At 40.2% G+C, this 21,658-nt stretch overlaps 1 protein-coding gene across 3 annotated transcripts in view; it reads right to left on the reverse strand.

Moving 5' to 3' along the window:
• Positions 1 to 21,658, reverse strand: part of LOC112121106 (serine/threonine-protein kinase DCLK1) — a 345,189-nt gene that overhangs the window by 157,149 nt on the left and 166,382 nt on the right. The gene's annotated exons all lie outside the window — the stretch shown is intronic.

Here is a 21,658-nt window from a genome sequence, read left to right on the forward strand (position 1 = left end):
CTAATGAAATCAACAGAGATTCTTCTTCAGAGAAATTTCAAAGCAGTGCTTTGACCATCTGTTATGAGTAAGAAACATTTTTATGGACACTTCTGGAAGAGAGATCTAAAGAAGATAGAATGATGTAAATGTCACATTTACTAAAAGATGTATCACTATGGTATGAGGTTAGAGCCTTTTGTTTACATATGAGGTTGCATTCAGTAGCTACCGGATAATTAATTTGCTTTTACAGTTCACATTTATATTCTTTGACAGCAGGTATATCAGCTAACAGTTTTGCAGGCAAAATTTGCTGTGGCTATTTCAACAAAAGCTGTGTGACAATGAAGATATGCCTTGTCAGTTTCTCCAGGCTAACTGAAAAGGGGGAAAACCCCATTTTAAGCAGTTACATATTCTCTGCCACTATCCCCTTCACCTCCTCCAAACAGCAACCCATAGAAATGTGCCACCTTCTAGCAGGCATACCTCTGAGCAATCAAGTCAGTACCAGCCAGGAATTTGACTTCATGTTGTGCAAAAGATTAAAAAAAAAAAAAAAAAAAAGGCAAGCTGATATAGAAAGTCAGAATTGGGGTAGGGTAGATTAGTGTTCATAGCTGAGATCTCCTTACCCAAGCCATATTTCATTATATTCACTCTTAACTTCATTTTAAATAAAAGGTTTAATTTTTCCATTCTCTACAATTATTTCACTAACCATCCAGCAAAAGATTGGCAATGTTCCCAAGTTCTGTCTTTTGGCCTTTTTGATCCTGTTTTGACAACTTCTAAAAACAAATTAGAACTCTAACTACCTTTTAAAAAACAAAGGGCACAGTGTGAATTATATAGATTAGATTAGAGACGAGCTTTTAAAGTTATATTACTTGTAATATCCTTTTAGGAACTTCAGCATCATTACCCCCTGGTGATTTTATTCTTTTTGATGTGGTAAACAATGATATTCTTTCTGGCTGCCCCACATCTGGCAAAGAACGTGGGACCACATTTTTTTAAATTTTTCTTTATATAATACCTTACAACTAAATATTTTTGTACCGACATCTGGACAGAAGAGTTCTATGAAAAGTGTTCATTTATCCAGTCAGCTGCACTGCCAGCAGAGGGAGCAGACTCACTTTTTATGAGTTCCACAATAATATGGGAGAGCAGGTGAATTCAGAATGACAAGATTGGAAGAGGACCAATGGTGGAAATAGGAGCTGTAATGGTTATCAAGAGGAGAAGAGAGCTGCCCCACTGAACCACATCTTCTTGCCATGCAAAGCAGGAAACCCCTGTCTTCAGTGTCTACTGCATTAAAAGATCCCTACATGACCAAATTAACCGCTGAGGGTGGGAAGGTTTCTGAAGGGATTGTTGTTCTTGTTTTTAGCAGATTGCAAAGGAACATTAATGACTGGAAAGCCAATGGTTATACATCTCTCATGCAAAACCATGATGATATACCCCATGGGGAAAGTTCAAAAGGCTTGAGGATTTTGGAAAGGTAACAGTCTATATACATGGAGAATCTTAAAAACAGATGGATAGCTATACACCTTTTGACCACGCTTGCAAAGCCAGATTTGTGACATAGAATGCTTCAGGCTAGATCAGAAGCAGACAAAAAAGGGGTGATTGAGATGCAGTAGTTTGTATCTCTCCACTGACTTGCCACTTAAGCAGCATAGAGAGTTCACATTTTTTGTCCTTATCTTCAAGTCCTTACAACTGCATTTCTATCTAAGTTTTCATACCACACCCATCACCTTGGCATTGGAGCACTAGCCTACATGTACAACCTAACCTCTTATTGTGTTCCCCCCTCAATGTATACTCCACCAATGATGCAAGCCTCAAATACCCTTTTTGTCATTTCTTCCTACTTCCCAACTCTATGCTTTTCTTCACACTGCCCCCATTCATGGCACACCCTTCCTAAAAAAAAAAAAAAAAAAAAAAAAAAATCTGCAAAACCTCAACCCTCTCTTCTGTCAAGTTCCATTTAAAGCACCCATCCTTGCCGCAATATTCACAAACGTACTGAGTTTTAGAACTTCATTTAAGAAGTGTCAGTAGTCTATTCCCACCTTGTTTCCTGAGTGTGTATCTTCTAGGTTTTAAGTTTTTTTGGCAGACTTTACTTGTGTGTTTTGTACAGCCCTAAGCACAGTTGCAGACTTTAGCAAATAAGTAATAGTAATCAGAAACCTGTTCACTTGGAGTTTGTCTATACACATAGTTGCACTGCTTTTACTGCAGGTATGATTTAAAATCACATTTAGTTAATGCATAAAGCTAAATGGAAATTCTAAAAAACAATTTAAACATGGTTTAAAATCGATTTAACTGATGTCTATTAGGAGCCAAATTAAGCTAAAAACAAAATAAGCCACTCAGCTTAAGTAATGCCTTGGCTAGGCTTCATAGCCCAAGATCCAGCCCAAGCTACAGCTTTAAAGTGCTGTCTATATACAGGTTTCAGAGTAGCAGCCGTGTTAGTCTGTATCCGCAAAAATAACAGGAGTACTTGTGGCACCTTAGAGACTAACAAATTTATTAGAGCATAAGCTTATGCTCTAATAAATTTGTTAGTCTCTAAGGTGCCACAAGTACTCCTGTTATTTTTGTCTATATACAGTTGTTTTTAGAGCACTAGCGTGAGCTTCCCTAACCCAAGACCATTCACCTGAAATGGAAGGCTTGCTCCAAAATTCTGTAGACAAACCCTAAGAAGTCTGCAAAAAGAACAGGAGTACTTGTGGCACCTTAGAGACTAACAAATTTATTAGAGCATAAGCTTTCGTGGGCTACAACCCACTTCTTCGTCTGGCGACATTCACTTTGCTGAATGATTCCCAGTACCATGTAATGCATTAGGATGGTAAAATTGTAACTGATATCCATTGTCTGCTCTTGAATAATCATAACACATTCAGAGATAGAAGAGACCTCTTATGTCTTCTTGTTCATCCCCCCAGCCAGTGCAAGATTGCTCCCTAAAGTATATTTTTCAGTAGTTTAGTTATAAATGAGTCAACAGATAGGACTTCCCTTGAGAGACACTGCCAGAGAAAGATAAACAAAGTGATCAGCTGTTACACATCCAGAGTGGTTTCTTGGCTTTGTTTGAATCAGAGAGTAATCAGCCTGCACCTGGCTCCTTTTACAGGTCATTACTGTGAAAGGAGATGCCCAGCCATACTGACAATGCTTCCAAAAAGTGTTTAATGCAAATTTTAAAGCAGTCTCTGCCTGCTGTCTTCAAAGTGGACCACGGGAGAATACAGAAAGGCAGCTCCTTTTTAAAGAAAGAGAATCAGACAACTGAAATTCACAGAGCAGTGTGTTTGAATAATTCTCTCAAATCTGAGGAAAGTATACTTCCCTCCCTATTGTCTTTGGCTCAAAGTCTGTTATTCATGCCCACTTCATTAATCTGCCATTACGCACATCTCATCCCTGGAGATCAGGCTGTTTATGGAAAATAAAATTTGCCATTAACATATATAGACTTCCTTTCCTATGTTCCGGTCCAAGTTATCTTACAAGGCGAAGATTTAGACAAAAGGCATTAGAAGGTATCTGCTGTTTACACATTTCAAAAGCAGGACCGCATAGAATTCATTCTTTTCTGTTGGAATGAAATCTCCATGGTGACAATTGCATCATCAAGCTGTGAAAGCCTTTCAGCAAAGCAGCGTTTTTTTATAATGAGATTCTCTTTACAAGAGTGCCCTCTGTAAACGACCAGAAGATGTTACTATAGGCACTGTTTGGTTCAAAACGGCCAAAGCTACATAGCAATTGTGTCTTTACCAGATGCTTGTGCTGTCACATATTAGCCTAATGCCTCAGAAACAAGTAAACAATCTTGCATCTCACATTACTATATCAGCACAAGTCACCATCATTATAATCAAGAGTCACAGACCTGTGAATTTCCCTTCTGAAAAGCCAAAATGCCCTGGTATCCTGCTGCCAATGAGATGTAATCAAGCCTCCACCCCATCAATCGTGCATTTAACTGGGCACTGCCGTACCAGAGGAGTAAAATTCTTCCTGATCCCACCGTTGAACTGTTTGTGCCCTGAAGCAGGACGACTGAGAGCTCATTCGTGCAATTATTAATTTTAATAGCTGTTCACTTCAACAACTGACATGTTCCTCAACCTCCATTTTGTGCTGCTGATAACTCACATGTTACTTTGTTTTGTTCAGTGAGGAGTCTTTCCTGAGGAGAGGAAATCTTCTCCAGACTATACCTCGTGCCAGGCTATAATCCCCTACTTGGTCTTTCTGTTGTTGAATTATAGAACACTGTTCCATATTTTTTAAAAAGAGGGAACTTCAGGCGAGATCATGCTTTCTGTAAACAAGTTTGATTTATGATTAATCATGTTTTAAAACTTTCACATCAGCCCTCTAAAGTTTACATCTTTTAAATCCAAGGTAGGGGAGAAGCTGTCAGAAATGTGGGCACTACAAGATACTGTAGGTACCATCCACTGAGCCTGCTACATGAAGCAGGACCTGGATGAAGAGGTTTTTTGGGGGGAAGGAGAGGAAAGAAGGGTATCTTGCCAAATATAGTACTCCTCCCCTGTCCTCTTCTCCCCCCCCCTCCGCAAGTTGTTGTCATCATGTGGAGTTATCTGTGAACATTGGAGTTTTAAAACTGCTATTAGGGCTGTCTTGTGAAAGGCCCCTCATTAAAATAAAGCTTGAACTGGCAGTTAATCAGACATCACTACTGCGTCACGGTAAGCAGCAAGGAACAAATGGCACCTATTCACACCCAAAAGTTCTCCCAAAGAGAGGTTAGCTTACTTCAACAGCTGCACTGTCTGCAGCTGCACCAATGCACTACTGCATTGACCGACTACATGGCTCAAGATGACATAAGCTATCACATGAAAAATGAGCTGTACAGGGACTGTGAAATCTTGGGGCCTGGTCTGGAACAGACTTCTGATTTATTTCACTGGATTTGCTTCTCCTTCTGCATCAAATTTAACTTTTGTTCTCTCTCAAAGTCTTGACATCATACTGTCCCTCCCCACCCTATTTAATCTCCTATAACTCCGATGTTCAAGCCCTGCACTCCGCTAAAATTCTACTTCCCTTTGCACTGTTCATTTAATAAAGTCTCTGGTACTGGCTCCTATGCCTGGAATGTCCTCTCTAACCCTGTACACCATGGTACCTTCCTTTTCTTCTTTCAGTTCCCTACTCAAAACTCACCTCTTCCCATCTTCGTTTTGTCTTCAAGACACCATAATCTTCCCCCTCCTACGAGAATCCCAACCCCCCATTCTAGCATCCTCTCTCTCTCTCCATATATCCAAGCTCCTTCAGAATACTGTCCCTCAGACTCATAGACTTTAAGGTCAGATGGGACCATCATGATCATCTAGTCTGACCTCTTGCACATTTCAGGATGTCTCTACATCCTCACCACAACTATCTCCTCTTATATTCTTATAACTTTTTTATCCCCATAGTATCAGAGAGTCTACTAGAGATCACCAAATACAAGAACTCTTCTTGGCTCTCTGGAGTCTACCTTCCAACTCATTCACTCCACTCTCAGAACTCACAAAAGGCAATAGCAATCTCTTCCTGAAACTCCTCTTCTCCATCCTCAAATAGTGTATCCCAATTTGACAGAGTTGATCATAGCTCCTCCTTGAAATTCTCTTCTCTCTAGTTTTAATGGTTCTCCCACCAGCTCACACTGCTCCTTCAGTGCACCTTTGGCATTTCCAGTTTCACCTACCCCATTCTGTCAGTTTCACGGGGTTTTGTCCTTTGGCCCCTTCATCTCCTTCCATGGTGAGCTCATTCATTTTAATGGCTTCAACTATCATCCCTATATCAAATATAGGCTTCTTCATTCATACTCACATCTGCAACAGTCTCTCTCCTTTCATGTACTATTGCCAATGAAAAATTTCACAGTGGCAAAACCAGAACTCTTAGGCTAGGTCTACACTACGGGGGGAGAAGGGGGTCGACCTAAGATACGCAACTTCAGCTACATGAATAGCGTAGCTGAAGTTGCGTATTTTAGGTCGACTTACCTGGCTGTGAGGACGGCGGCGAGTCGACCACTGCCGCGCCACCATCGACTCCGCTTCCGCCTCTTGCCGCGGTGGAGTTCCGGAGTCGACGGCAGAACCATCGGGGATCGATTTTATCGCATCTAGTGAAGACGCGATAAGTCGATCCCCAATAGATCGATTGCTACCCGCCGATCCGGCGGGTAGTGAAGACGTGCCCTTAGTCTTCCCTCTTTCCTCTAAATTATACCTTTTCCATCAAGGTAGATAACTCCACCAGCCTCACTGTTTCCAAAGCCCATAATCTCAGCACTTTCCTCTTTCTTTCAGTCCTCATTTAGGTTGTTGCTATGTCTTGTCACTTCTTCCTCTTGAGAGAGTCTCAGGCAACCGTCTTTTCCTGTCAACTTCCTGCCATTGAAACATTTCAGTTTTGCTGGAAATTTTTATTTTCTGTCTGAAAATCATTTCCAGCTTAGTGGATCCCCGACTCCTCACCAGCCCAGGTTTCCAGGCTTCACAGCTCCGGGGCAGCATGTGGCAAATGGACTACTGCAGAGCTAGGGCTCCCAGGCTGGCCAGAAGCCCTAGCTCCCAAGCTTCTAGGCTCCCCAAGCTGATCAGTTTCCCCACCTGATGTGCTGCTGGGACTCTAGGCAGCCTACAACATTTTGTACAAAATGTTTCTTCATCCTTTTTCAAACAAAATTTTAGAATTCCCATTCAATGGGAAATTTCAGTTTTTCATTCAGTTTCAGAACATTAGCTTTGAAGTTTTAGAATTCCACTTTTCAGCCAACTCTAGCTTGTCTGTCTGTCTATCCTTTGATTTTGAACTTCTTGTGACTTGGACTATCCCTTATTGAACAGCTGGAAAGCATCATGTGGAACAAACTGACAGTAACAAACAAATAATAAATAATAATCCCTGTGCAAAGAGCCATACATACATGTAGCTCTATTCACAAATAGGGCCAGATACAAAACCTACTGAAGTCAGCAGAAGAATTCTTTACTTTAATAGATTTTGTATCAGACCTACAATAGCAACTCCACTACAAGTTGGTATCTCAGATCTGTTTTGTTAACCAGGTTTATAAAACGGAGCAACCAACACAACTTCCTCATGAACACATGCTTATGGACGAAGTTCAGGACTGCCACAATTTCTAAAAACTGTTTTGGTCTAGGAATAAGAAGATTGAAGATTCTAGGTCTAGGAATCTAGTCTGATAGAAATGTAGGAGTCTCTCTAGTCACTAATATATTACCAGGCATTCTCTTTTTACACCAAATATGCAGTGCATGCTTTTACACTGCCATTAAAGGAAAAGAAAATTCACAGTAAAGAAAACCACAGACAATCCTGTTCATAAAAGTCTTACAAATGGACCACTAAACATTTCCCCTTGATAATGAACCATTTGGCCATGTCAGTCATGGGTTTCCTCTACACTGGAGGAAACTAAACCCAGGCTAAATGCCATAAAGTATGATCATTTTAATCCCACGACACAATTAATCAGCATGTGGTTGTGAATGAAATTTCACATACAAGAACAAAGGTTGCAATGGGATGAAGAGGTAGGAGAAAATACCACTTGGACTTGACATAAGTTATTGCAGTTATGAGGATGGTATTTCAGTACAATCAGGTTTTAAGGTATAGCAATTCTAACAACAAAAGAGATTATAATAGGCCCAACTAAATGCATCTGAGTGTCTGGTATTCAACTACATGCAGATTAATTTTCCTTTGCCAGATTCACACATTTCTTCTGTTTCAAGTGCAGCGCAGTACTGCCATTTGGTGGCCAGACACACAAAGTGTTGAAGAACAATGCCTATGGGACCTAGTGGTTCTCTTATAGCTTTTCCAATCAAGACAATTTTAACGATGATCAACAGGACACACTTACTCTAATTACGAGGAAGTTTAATTATACTCATATGTGGTTGTTTTAAAAAGGAGGTTTCTTATTACTTTGGGGTAAGGCTCACAGATGGCACTTAAATAATTTAAAAGATTAAGACAGGGATAGTTTTCAAACCAGTTCCAGCAGCACTATTTTACATCGCACAGCTCCATGGATTTTTGTTGTTTTATTTTACTAGAAGATTAAAGAAAAGTTGTAAAAATGTATGGGTTTCATGGTAGCTTGAAATATATATACACCTTTACAAAAGGCTATTTTTCCTATTCGAAATAAGTGCAATAATATCATTTCACGGGGTAAAGGGGAAGGGGAGGGGTTGGGGTTTTTTGTTTTGTTCTGGAATTCTAGAACTTGAGACAAAGGAAAAGAAGTTCAAGAATAGCAAAGTACTCTATACTTAATATAGGTTCTTTATAACAAAAAACAACAACAGAACCCCAAACATCTGGTTCAGCCAATCATACCAGTGCTCCCTGGGCCAGTGTAATGTTTATTTTTATGTATTTATGAACTTAAACCATCCTTCCCCTGCTGCGGGGCTCGAGTACACAGGTACCTGCCTCAGAGCAATCTGATTAACTATCCTTGCAGCTGTCAATATATCTTTTAAAAGTAAACACTGGTAGCAGCAAAAGTGGGTCAAGAGTGCCTGTGTGAGAGAAAAAAATCTGTCTTGACTGAAAAGGAGAAAAAAAAAAAAGCCTAGGCAATTTTTTAAGACTCCTTTGTTGAACAGCAGAGTGATATTTAGTTTGTAATTTAAGTGGGTTTACAAATGAAACTGCAATTTTTCAGCATTTTGGATCTAATATTCCTCATACTAGCATGCCAGATGTATCTAGACATGAAAACCAATAGCTTAGTTTCGTTTGCACATCACACTGCTGAACATGTATTGAATTTTATTAAAGCAAGTAAGAAGGAACAATCCAGGATTATCATTGTTCATTTTCCACAGGAAACTTCAGCAGATATAATCTGAAACTTCTTCAGTGCATTAAGAGGAGGGGTGGAGAACAGTTAGAGAACTGAGCTAGTTTAAAAGAAAAATGGAGTCAAGTACCAAATTTCTGAGAATTTATAATAAAAGTTTGTAACAAGAGAATGGAATGCCTTTTTTAAATTGAAGTCTAAGTACTACTTTAGAAAACATTTTGCAGGGTAAACTTTAGTCATATTAGAAGAACCTAGGTATTGTACCCTGTCATACTTAAATGTATTAAATGAAAACATAAAATTGGCTTGTTTTATAGCAGTATTAACTGTGCTATATCGTGCATCACTAAGCTTTTCTGTTACTTCTGAAGTAGTTTTAATATAATTTTTCCAAAAATTTGTAGGCTTGGGTTTTGTTTATAAAACTTAGAAGTAAGGTGCATGGAAGAGATACAGGCCTCTCAGGCCAGAGGATGTAGTTTGGGAAGCCAGTTACCTCATTCCATGTGTTCAGGGAAAGCGGATGAAGGTCAGAAAAATAACTGACGCTATCATTGGGAGAAAGGAAGATGGTCTTGAGGAGCAGAGAGTGTCTGGGAGAGAGAAGTAGAAGCCCCTCCCAGACTATTTCTCCTTTTAAGAGCCTGGGGCCAGAATCTTTGTAGAGAGTGGGTGAGTTATTCGACCCAAATGGGGAGGTGATTATTTAATCAAGAGAGTGATTACTTAACTGGGCAGGTGACTCAAAAGGAATCTCCAAGCTCAGTCAAGAAAGGAGCTGCTGAGACTGAGAGGAAAAAATCAGGACACAGCCACAGGAGAGATGTGAAAACCCTGAACCTGAGGTGAGAGTCTACAGCCCACAGAGATACAGGACTGGAAACACACAGGCCCCAAGGAGGAGGGCTGTGAAGACTCTGAACTTGAGGGAGAGAGTTCACAGGTTGGGAGGCCGGGTCAAGAAACACATAGATCCAAGAAGGAGGGCTTTGAAACTCTGAATCTAAAAATGGAAGTTTTTTGGTGGGAAACTGGTTAATTTGAAGAAATTAGCCCCAGAAGTTAGGGAATATTGTTCTTGAAGACTGTGTGTGTAAATAGATTATTCTTGGAACTCTGAGGGAAACAGGCCAGATGCCTGCAGGGCCATCCCAGATCAGGATGGGGGAGGGGGGGTATTCTGGGACAGCACCCGTCTACAGTGCATACAACCAAATCTTTACCAAAATCTACTTCTTCAATGAATCCCCCACATCAGTAAATATGCTTTATGTTGTTAGAACAGCTTTTAATCAGAAAGTCTTAAATTTTACATAAAGTATATATTATTATTCCCATTTTGCATGGGGAAAGAGAGGTTCAAATAAATATCCAAGGCAGATGATGAGTCAGTGTAGTCTGGAATAGAATCTAGGCCTCCTGTTAGGGTTAGGGTCTAACCTCCAGATGTTACCAAATCCTTCTAAAATCAGAATGCAGCTGTATGCGCTATTCACCATGGTATGAAAGGTCAGAATTATAAATTTATGCAGTTATATAGGAGCACAAAAATTAGAGATGAAGAACCACCATGTCACCAAGTCCATCTCCTGCAAATGGAGGAGGTAGTCCCCTGAAAGCCATTTAAAAAAAATTCTTACACCATGCTTAGTACTCTCTTGATTCAGGGACATTGTGATGTGATGCAATGCCTCTGTGGAGACAGCAAGCTATAATAAGATGTCAGGCAGTATAGGTTTTGTGAAAGCTTAAAGTTGAATCTACCACTCCTTTTACTTGTGGTGCAAGAATATTTCAACATGGTTTCAAGAAGCACAAGGATTGTGTAAATGATCAATAAGTATACAAATAATCTCCCTTTTGAAATGTAACTTTTTCTTCCTTTGAAGACATTTTAATTCTAAAATATTAATGTTCTACTGCAGGCCAACAGCATTTTAATATCTATGACAGAGTTTTCGTGTTAGCTCAGAACTAACAGAGGACTCTAGCAATAGTGTCATAAACTGCATCTCTTTCAAGCATAATCATTGATAAAAAGAGTATACACCATCACTCAATTATACACAGTCTGGAACTTAACTGAGATGCATGATGCCTTTTGGCTAGATACACATGCTAAGCCAAGTCTCAGTATGCAACACTGGAAAAGGGTGACATGCTTGACTTATAGAAAGCGGAAAAAAGGAAAACAGATGTCAAGGTTTCAACAAGTCATTGTACACTGCAGCTGGAACCCTTACAAAAACAATACAAGCGTGGTGATAATGTAGCATTTCATGTAATAAGGGCAATAAAATAGCAGAAAACGTAAAACCCTGAACTCCAAGGTACCTTCTTCAAATTCCAGAGGGTCAGTTGGGGCTGAATAATAACAATCCTTTCAATAACCAGATCATATTCTCTAATTATTAAGACTTTTATGCTCCAGGAAAAGTGAAAATTGAGAGCTTCGCTTTCTTTTAAATGCAGACTGTAGGCAATAAATCTAAAGTGCAATCCAAAGAGACATTTAGATGTGCTTGAAGTCACTTCTTAGATTATTTGACAATAGTTTCCATTACTACTGCAGACGTTAACAAGACAGATGGATAGGGTATAAAATAAATATAAGTATCCATGTAAAGAGGCTGTTATTCCAATGATGGGCTTCCCAGGGTATCAAGCCATGAGGAGAGCACTCAGTGTAGACTAAAGTTCTATCCTGGTTATCTGTGACATTGTCTCACTGCTAAGTGTTATACATTCAGCCATGTCCATTCAAAGAGACTGTTTCCAACAGATGCATTACTGAATGATGAGCTACTGAGCATAACTGAAATCTGGTGGGATGTTCTCAAACTGGGAAGTCAGTAGTGTCAATATCAGATAGTTAGACAAAGGGAAAGGAGATGTGGAGGAGTACTGCTGCATGTCAGAACTATTTACAATGGTAGTGAGCTACAATTTGACTATTAAGAAAGCAGTACTGAAATTAGATAAAGGGAATGAAAATCAAAAAGAAGAAAACTAGAGAGTCCTTCCTCTGTTGGACCATTTATGAGCGGAGGGGAGTGACAATTAGACAATCTTAAATTCTAATTCTAGCTCTGACAGTGCTTCTCTCTCTTACCCTCAACAAATCACAACTTCCCCCCCTCAGTTTCTCCATCTGTAAAGTGAGGAGTGTACGTATGTATGTCACAGGAATTTTGTGAGGATTCTTGTTTCTAAAGTGCACTGAACGTGGAAAGTGCTATATAATGCAAAACCTTATTAAAGAGTATATTCACAGAACGCAGCGATACTCTTGGGGCAGCAAGTTCTAAGGAATTAAAAAAATCTAGTGAGTAAGAAGGGAAGAAGCACAAAAATCCAGGAATGGGACAAGATCACATCACGCAAAATTGATACGATCAAAACAAGACAAAACAGATTAATTCCTCTGAAAAAGAAACAATGCAAGGAAAAAGCTATGGGCAGTATGGCTTTAGGAGGGAATACTCAAACATTTGAGAGTTTAAAAAAACTGAACATGGAAAGTGCATGGGGGAAGGCAATCAAAATCATAGATACCGTTAATGTTTGAAGGGAAATACAGTCAGCAAAACACAGAATAAAGTTAATACAGTTGCAGGAGCTAAAGGGATTCAAGAGGAGCTCTCCCAAATAAATCAGAAGAAAAAAGTGCTTGGCAGGATGACTCAAAAAATTAACTCCTGTATAACAAACTCATCTATAACAAGAAAAAAAATGGAGAGATTTTAATATTTAAGTAGTAATTAGTTCATCCGAAAAATAGCTCCTTTCTTAAAAGCAGATAATTTTAAGGGTATAAAGTATATTATTCCAGTTAGATGCTGGTTAAGAAAAACTTGGGATAGTATGTAATACTATTGCATTCATCATTATGCTGACAATTACATATTCATTGATTTTACAAGTGAACAGCATTGCATGCAAGGTTAACAAACTACTAGAAAATTCATCCTCTTCTACACACTTTCGGATCATTTTAGTAGCAGCTGTAATATAGTTTAGAAGAAAATGTGAGACAGAAGTGATGTCACAGGAATTTGGGAGCATCATGGTTAAGGCTATGATTTTGTCACTGAGTTCATGTAAATCATGAATTTGAATAAAGTCAGTGAAATCTTGGAAATGGCTGTAAAAACATATTTGATTAGGCGCCCGAACTAAGTGGCATTTCAAACTACGCATCCACCACTATATCTCCGTCAATAGAGGGGAAGACAGTCCAAACCTGAGTGGCACTATTACCCAGTTCACCTAGTTGCAATGCCCAGAGCGGGGAGCTGGCCCCACTGCAGAATGACTGTGGGGTGTGCTTGCTCTCCAACTCCCCTCCTAACCCACAACTTCTGTGACTTATCTTTTTTTTTTCCCCCCACCTCACACTACAACCATGAAGTTCACTTAAACTTTCCCTGCCAGAATCATAGGCTTAAGCATGGTTCATTCAGGCATAACAGTACATATGTATATTTTCACAGGCATACACCTGCTATCAGAGCAGCATTTCTTATTCAAGCCAGTTGTACCAGGAGTACTAGATAGAAGCATTTGCATATTATGTGCATTTAAAAAAAAATGTCTGCTGCATAATTGGCTTGAAGAAAACTCCAAGATTCTCACCACTCTTGCAGTATGTGTTAAGGTACAATAGCTGGCTAACTAATCGTTGAACTGGAGGTCCTAGCAGTTATGCAATTCACTATCTGTCCTTGCACAGCTTCAGATTGTTTTGATTATAAATATTGTCTGTGTTCGGATTCTGTTAGCTACAATCAACACAAGTCTAACAGACCTAAATTCACAGTGATTCACTTGTGTGATCCCTCACCTCTTGGGGGATGATGTGATAAACATGATAAATGTCAGGCTACACAATTTAGCAGAATTTGTTGAGTTTGTAATTCATGCAGGCGGTGTGTTCAAGTACACTAGAGAGATAAAGATGGAATTATGGAAAACTTGGCACCCGTGTTGTGAAAAAAATTCGTACCAAAAGTAATTTCAACTTTAATATTGCCCTGCTGTGTGTTTTTTAACACAATAATGCGTCTACTAGTCTGGTAAATACTGAAAGCAGCAGTGTGTCTCAGGCACTACATGCTCAATCCTACTTCCATTGAAGTCAAGGGGACTTGCTTCAGGCCCTAACTTCAAAGGTTTTCTGGATGCAACTGAATCTCAGAAAAGGTGATGCCTATAAGCCATGCTGCACTGGGTTGAGATCATGTAAGACATCACAACCTTAGCAGGGTGGCACCTAGTCAGTAACTGGGTCCGAGACATCAAAAGAAAAAACAAAAATGTCACAGCAAGTGGTGAAGGTGATCCAAATAGGTAGCTGTCCTCCTGTAATGAGGTTCCCAGGGTGCAACCTAGAATGTGGGACTGCTGAGCCTTCTGTCCCACCAACCTGGGGTGTCTCTCACAACCTGTGATGCTATGTCAAGCCACACACCTCTGGCAGGTACTGCTCTTATACAGACATCCACAGGCAGGGACACACCCAACTGAGTTACATGAATGATCTCCCAGCCACTCATGAACCATCAATAGGGAGGCTCCAGCCAATTCCCCCCAGCCTTGCACCCCAGAACTCTACCGTCTTGCACTGCTCAGAAGCCTGGCTAGTATAAGTTCATTACCCAGTCCACCCCTCCCTCAATGTGAAAAGGACACACTAGCCTTTGTAAACTGAGCTGAGATTTCCCAAGCACTTCAACCAAAACACAGTTTTGGGTAAAATATAAAACCGATTTATCAACTACAGAAAGTGATTATAAGTAGTAAGCATAGAGATCAAAGTTGGTTACCTAAGAAATACAAATAAATTTGCAGTCTGAATTCTACAAATTAAACAGGATTTGAATCAAGCAGTGTGTCAGCCTGACAGATGGCACAAACATGTCTCACATCCTCAATACACAGGCTGGGACTCTTTCCCGGCCTGGGACCACCCTCCCCCATTCAAAGTCTTTGTCCTCCAGGCGTCTCCAGGTGTTGAATTGTGGGGTAGTGAGGCCAAGTGATAGTGTCACTTCCCCTCTTTTATAGTTTCTTCCAGCTTACTGAAAACATCCCTTGCTGTGTCCTGGGGATCCGGAAATCCCCATTGGTCAAGCAGTCTCCATTGTATATGTGTTATCTCTGAGAAGTCTCCATTGTATATAGTTTCTGGGATAGTGGATTCTTTCCTTGATGGGTGTTGATGAGCCATTAACCGCTGTCTGGCTACTCCATTGTTGTATCTGAAAGGCTGGTTGTGGGTGTTCCCAACCTCACAACATATTTCAGTAACACACACATAGCAAAACTTCATAACTTCACACAAAATGATAGCACATACAATCCAACAGGATAGTAATATTCAACAGATCAAGACTTTTAAAATGATACCTCAGAAAGCATACTTTGTACAACAGTATTAATTATATGACAGTGGTGCATATGAGGGTTCCAGGGTGCTGCTTTGAGAGTTGCTCACCTCCCCCCAGATAGGCTGAACCCAGAATCAGAATAGTTCGTGGACACTGATGTTGGAATTCTTGTACAAGAAATAACCCTGGGTCTATCCCACTTGTAGTCATTAAAGATCTTTCCACAATAGTACAGAGTTCTCTGGCATCTGGTCAGGACCCTGGAATAACAAACTCCAGGTCAATGGAAGTTTACCTATGTTCTCTGGGGGTGACTAGCAGGTTCAGATGAGAGGCCTGGGGATGAAGTCACAGGGGATAGGAGGGAATATGCAGGAAGGAGGCAGCAGAGCAGAGCATGGTGAGGCCACTTGCTCTGCTAACTTTGGCACCTTCCCCAGACCTTCCTAAGTCCTGAACAGAGCAGAGCTCCACTTCTCAAATTTTATATTCTTCTAAACTATAGATTTTTGCAAGCCCCAGTAATAATCACTCCATCAATTCTAGAACTGGAAATGCCAAAGATATAGTTTTACTGATATTGTAGAGGATTTTGCCCTTTACAAAATCAGCCTGTGACCGGACAGCTATCCCCCAGCTGAGTGTGATGATGACCCCTGACTGCAGGAGATCAGAGAGAGGACTACTTGAAGTAAGCTGTGAACTCAGTCTGGGGGAGGAGACCCAGGAGAGGAGCAAAGGGAGTTTCGTCTCTGGGAAAGGCACAGGGAAGCCAGGCTTGAAGAGACTCACAAAGAACAGGCTAGGATCCAGGTGGGTGGGTGGAGAAAGGCCCTAAGGAGCAGGGAGACTACTGAGGTAAACTGCCACAGTCCCTGAGGAAGGGAGGCAGTGGGGAATTGCTGCCGGGGAAGCAGCAGCATAGGAAGAACTCTGCAGGGCTCAGGGGTAGGGGCAAAAGCAGAAGAATTTAGAGTAGCCCGTGAGGTGCAGAAGAATTATTAGTTTGGATATTTATCTAGATTTATAATTGGACCTTTGTTACCCCAGAAGAAATTTTAAGTGACCTGATCAGATGGCCAGACCAGATAAGACCCAGACATAGACAGGACCTCATAGGGCCACGGAAGTGGCCACCAAGGGCATTTGAGGCAAAGACCCCTGCAACATAGCACTCTGACACCAGGGGGTACTAGAACAGTAAGAACAATCACTTACAACCAATAATTTTCAGCAAGTCCACCTGTGACTCAGTGGAAGATCTAGGTGCTTGCTTGCCACATACTGCAGAAGCCTCTTGGGTTTGGAAACGAGTTTTCAATTTCTGTCGTGGAACAGTTATGTATGGCTGTATTTTCAAGGCCACGTGCTAAATCTCCAAAGAAGGCAGGGCAATTCAACTGGGTAACATCAAGAATATGAATATTTTAACTGCACCTTATTTACATAGCATTGTAATGTCCAACCGTTCAATCACACCGTATTTACTATGTAGCAGAAGAGTAATTACACACTATTACAAGATGACTACATGATTGTTTTTCTCAATGTAAATTAGGTGGTAATTACTTTTTGATCTGCTTACTCTGTAATTACTATGTAGTTGCAATTACTGACAATGTGTAGCCATTTCTAAGATAAATTAAGTCATTTGGACAAGAAATAAATAGACCAAACACTCACCTATCCCTGAAGTCCCCCCTTCCCTTAAATTGGATACATTCCATTCAACTCAAAAAATTCCCATCTACCTCCCTTATCACATTTGTGGACATGGTTCCTTAGCCCTCCTTCCAATGAGATCAGGATCTCCATGTAACCCTCTCCTACCTCTGCAGAAGTCACCAGGGGGCTGCCTGTTTCCCTCTCTTCCAATAAAAAGTATCCTGAGAACATACAAAATCCCTCTCTCCTCACAAGATTAGCAGTTTGGTGTGAATAAACTCTTGGTGGAAACTCAAAGAGAATTGCCCCAGAGCAGCGCTATATTTATAGGAGAGCAAAACCAAGGCACAAAAGATAGGCTGCTGGGTCCTTCTACCTGGCCATACATGTCAGGAGGAGCAGGAGCTTAGGCATCAGTCTTCCCTTGAAGATGCTAGGGGGACAGCTATTTAAGCTTCTCCCTCTCAGATCTGACATACCTAGAGAGGGTGAATCTAGGTCTCTTTCCCTCCTCCCAAAAGATTCTAAAACTATTGCTGGGAGGGGGAGGGGTAACAGAGGCATCATGTGGCAGAGCATCTCTCATTGGAAGCTTGTCTGCCATCAGAGTGGAGAGAGAGGGGAACTGGAAACCACTGTTTTGTTGAGAAGAGTGTCTTGGAGAGACTCATGCAACAAGACGACGCTCCAAAGTTTACATTTCAACTGAACCCCCACACCCCTTTTGAACGTTCTCATCAGTAATTATTAGGGATGCAAGCAAATATTAATAACGATTACAAAAATATGGCATCAATTCTTTTTTCAATGATCCAAGTGTTGTAGGGAAATCTAGACAGAGAGAATGCACTATTTTTAATGTTTGTTAAGAGGCTTGGATAGACACAAAACACTAACCATCATGTATCTCCTCATCTTTAACAGCAGCAAAGAGTCCTGTGGCACCCTATAGACTAACAGACGTATTGGAGCATGAGCTTTCATGGGTGAATACCCACTTTGTCGGTTGCATCCGACGAAGTGGGTATTCACCCACAAAAGCTCATGCTCCAATATGTCTGTTAGTCTATAAGGTGCCACAGGACTCTTTGCTGCTTTTACAGATCCAGACTGACATGGCTACCCCTCTGATACTCATCTTTAACGTTACTTCACACAACAATAACTGAGACAGAAATGTCACCCTAACTATACACAGCACTGTTGAATTTGCTATAGTGTTACCATGAGTGCTCAGGAAAGTAAATACTTTTTTTAAAATGAAGAGTTTAAATAGTTCCATGTCTCTTTAAACTGGCCCAACTGGGATGTCACTAAACCTTTAATTATCCCATGTAGATTTCAAATGCTCTGTTTTACTGACTCACTATCAATTATATGAAAGACTTGCCCTGTTTCGTGTGAACTGATTTTCTGACTTCTAGAACTCAAATATTTAGCACAGTATCATCTTTCTTGCTGTGATCCTGCATATACACCCATACTGTACATCCAAATATGTGGGAGCGAGAAAACCTTACTTGTCACATGTGGTTTCTAATTTACTATGAACATGAAATGTTGCTATCTACCTAAACAGCCTGTACTCAGTGTTGTAATCTTCTATTTACACACAAGGTGGAGCTGTGGCTTAACAAATGTGTTTCAGTTATTCAGCTCGCTAAAATGGTAAGAGAATATTACACATCAATCATTTCAAGTTAAATGCCCAAAATGCTGTAAATTATTTAATGAACAAGCCACAACATACAAATACTACAGATCTTTTTAGCACTGCAAAAATTCAATTTGCTGGAGAGGGTAAGTCTCTACGTGAAATAATGAGGACAGGAAGAGAAGAAAAGGAATAATGTTCCTCCAGATAATGTTTGAAAAATTGAAACAATCTAGAAGCAATTCACTGACAAATAAGTGACGCAAACTTCTCGTTATTTTCCTTCTCCTAGTGTGAGTAATCTACACTGTCAACAAATTCTGAGGATCCTCTGATTTGTCATTGCTTTACACTGTCCATCCAAGAAGCCTTGATTTCATCATCAGCACCCTTCTGTCCAGATATGACTAGGAAAAATTATTTTGAAATCCCATCAAGAATTTTTTCCCCTTCAGTGATTTAAATGACGTCTCCCCCCCCAGGAGACGTGGACTGCAGAACTCCAAGCTTGATGACTTTAGAAAAATAAGAAATCTCTTGTTTTCAGACTTTAGGGAGTTTAGGAACCCAAATTTTGCCTGTCTGCCACTCTCACCACTTCCAAATCCCTGAACTTGCTTTTCTGGAAGTTGTAGTCATTCATGAGTGATGAGTGGTGATGAGAGATGAGATTCATGAGTCACATTTTTTCCTTCACTTCATTCTCTCCTCTTACCCAATATTTTTAGCTTCTCCTCCCCCTTTCACCTCTTCAAACCCCCATCATTCATTTTCCTTTTCAAGTTAATCAAGAAGAACATTAAAGTCCCTACCTGCCAGAATGAGCAATGTCTTTGTGAAGCATCTTCTATCTCTATGGTAACATGAGACAAGAAGCACTACAACAAAATACAATAATTATCATGACCTGTGGATATTGATCCGGACACAAATGTGTGAATGAATGAACATGCATCTTGGATGTAGCCAATGAGTATTCCCACTGGAATCAATATAAGAATCAATATAAGAAATGGTGCCCTGAGGAAGTCAATGGGACCACTGATGTGCTAAAATATAAGCATGTGTTTAAGTGCTTTGTGGGATTAGGGCAAAAGTGCTCATCACATTGCAGAACTGAACCCATGATGCATATTAATATAGAACAGAAAGCAAATAGCCGCAAACCATACTGTTTTAAACATAGAAAAATCTCCTGGCAGGTACTTGATTTCTCAGTCCATTTGCAAGTGGCTCAGCTCCTCCTCAGAGGACTCTTCCTCAAAGTGAGTTTATATAAATAAAAAATAAAAAGACAAAATGAAGTGATTTTCTTGCCCATCATTTGCATGAGACATACCTCAGCACCACAGCTCCTTCCCGTTCTCCCCACGTTCTGTGAAAGTAAGTTCTTTATGTAAATCTCAGAACCCTTGCCAGGACCCCAGACTACAAACCTATCTGCCTTAGAGGACTACAATTCCCAGAAATCCCTGAGCTAGCTTTGTTCCTCCATAGTGAGGAGAGAGAAGTTTAGCCCACGGGGCTCCAACTCCTTCCTAAACCTTGACGGGCTGGCACACATCAACCATATCTAAGGAAAGCAAACCCTTTTAACTTTCCCCTTTTCTCCCCTTCCAAGTTCAGAGCCTTAGTCCTGGTCTATGCTACAAACTTATGACAGTACAACCACGTCACTCAGGGTGTGGGAAATCCACATTCCTGAGTGCCACAGTTACACTGACCTAACTTCTAATGTAGACAGCATGATGTTGGGAGGGCTTCTCCCTTCAACACAGCTACTCCTCTCAGAGAGGTGGAGTAGGTAGCATCTTCACTAAGCATTACAGCAGTCTTCACAAGTGCAGTAAGTGTAGACAAGTCCTACATACCTGGGTGTAGTTAATAAACTGTTAAGAATCCTGGAACAAATAGATTGGGGCCTTTGTTCTGTACTCATACAAGTGAAACATGGAGCTTGCTATGGATTGGCATATTAAATGAGGTTTCATTATTTGTGTGTGTTTGTTTTTTTAATTATTAGAACAGAACGCCCCAGATAGGAAAAAATAAAGCGACCCAGTCATAAGACTGCACCTTTTGCCGCACACCACTCATTTTCCACTAACTGAAGTCTGGAACCAGTCTGGAGAGAACTTAGAAATTAGTATTTTCTCTCACATATTCACCTCAGCTACTGAAAAATTGAGCAAGAATTTAATACATTATTAAATGTCTCAACGTATTAAATATAGTGAAGGTGATAGGCCACTGCTACTTTTGAATACTGTGTAGTAGTTTTATAATTGGAATACCATGTTTTCTATTGTGCTGTGCCAATTTTGGATTCTTTAGTTTCACAAACAATATCCCACTAGACCAAACATTTGTGCATTTTTGAAAAAACCTGCCCCACTAAAAATATAATGGTGCACTTTTTAGCTCTATACTTTGTTAAATCTGTTTTATAACAGAAGACCTTAAGTTACAGCAATTGGTTACTTTCTTGTTACAGTCTTAAACTGCAGTGTCTTGATAAATAGATGTTTCCATGGAGATGACAAATGAATATTACCCAACTTGCAATGAGCTTCTGATTTCATCTTGAACCATTAGCTTTCAAACCACAGCTCATTCATTATTCATTTGCAGCAAGGAAATGGCTGAAACCCAGAACATTACAGCAGATTAAAATCTGTGCATGCAGTCTAGAGGAAAATGCATTTACCGGCACACAAAATGAAGAAAACTTATTGGTGTTAAAACAACTCTTTCAGAAGATTTTCTAAATCTCTACACAAATTATCCCTTCAACTAAAGGCATGCATAGATAAGTTGGAGTGGGAATTTGATTACATTACAAATATCTAGACAGAGACTTTGGGCGGGGGGGGAAGCAATAGATAGCACAACAGAAAATTGAACATTCGCCTATATAACAACACTAGTTGCTTTTAAGTAGCTTTGAATCAGGCACAGTATGCAACATAGGGCTTTGTTTTTGTTTGATACTGAAGGGGGCTTTTTTGGGCACTAGTAAGAGAAGTT

Source organism: Terrapene carolina, unplaced genomic scaffold (genome assembly GCF_002925995.2).
Source record: "Terrapene carolina triunguis isolate 2854851 unplaced genomic scaffold, T_m_triunguis-2.0 Scaffold141, whole genome shotgun sequence".
Taxonomy (NCBI): Eukaryota; Metazoa; Chordata; order Testudines; family Emydidae; genus Terrapene; species Terrapene triunguis.